The sequence below is a fragment of the Colobus angolensis genome, unplaced genomic scaffold (assembly GCF_000951035.1).
Source record: "Colobus angolensis palliatus isolate OR3802 unplaced genomic scaffold, Cang.pa_1.0 Scaffold32, whole genome shotgun sequence".
In the NCBI taxonomy this organism is placed as follows: Eukaryota; Metazoa; Chordata; class Mammalia; order Primates; family Cercopithecidae; genus Colobus; species Colobus angolensis.
The window spans coordinates 178,359-178,918 of record NW_012116488.1 but is presented as its reverse complement, the minus strand read 5'-3'; the positions used below and the strand labels follow the sequence as shown (position 1 = coordinate 178,918).

At 61.1% G+C, this 560-nt stretch overlaps 1 protein-coding gene across 1 annotated transcript in view; it reads left to right on the top strand.

Annotated features, from left to right (window-relative positions):
- The window catches only part of PACS2 (phosphofurin acidic cluster sorting protein 2), a 45,513-nt gene that overhangs the window by 41,850 nt on the left and 3,103 nt on the right, over positions 1–560 (top strand). The window lies entirely within an intron of this gene.

The window sequence follows — 560 nt, the reverse complement described above, 5'->3', positions numbered from 1 at the left end:
AGTCTGTGGTTTTCTACTACTGTAGGTCCTTAAATCAAGACCAGCCTGGCCAACATGGTGAAACCCCGACAGAGCGAGACTTTATACAAAAAAAAAAAAAAAAAAAAAACAAGCTGAGGGCAGAAGGCGCAGGAGACACGGGTCTCTAGGCAGTCCTCACGGGGCAGGAGATGCGGGTCTCTAGGCGGTCCTCACGGGGTCGGCTTTGACAGCTGTGCCGAGGCCCCGCCAGCCCGCGTGGGTCTCTCTGAAGCAGACCTCACTCGAATGGAACTAAGCCATAGAGGATGTAGGCCCCAAGGCCAGGCATGGTGCTGGTGCTGCGTGCAGGGCTCACACCAGCAGACCCCGACCCCCTGCCTCTGTGTTTCCAGCCGCTGGCTCCTTCCAGGCTGCGCCTGAGGGAGCTGGTTCACATAGGCCCTCAAGACTGCAAGGGGCAGCTTGGAGAGTGGGTGGACAGGCCCCCCAGGCCGGGGCTCTCCTGCCTCCAGGAGAGTGGGTGGACGGGTCCCCCAGGCCGGGGCTCTCCTGCCTCCAGGAGAGTGGGTGGACGGGTC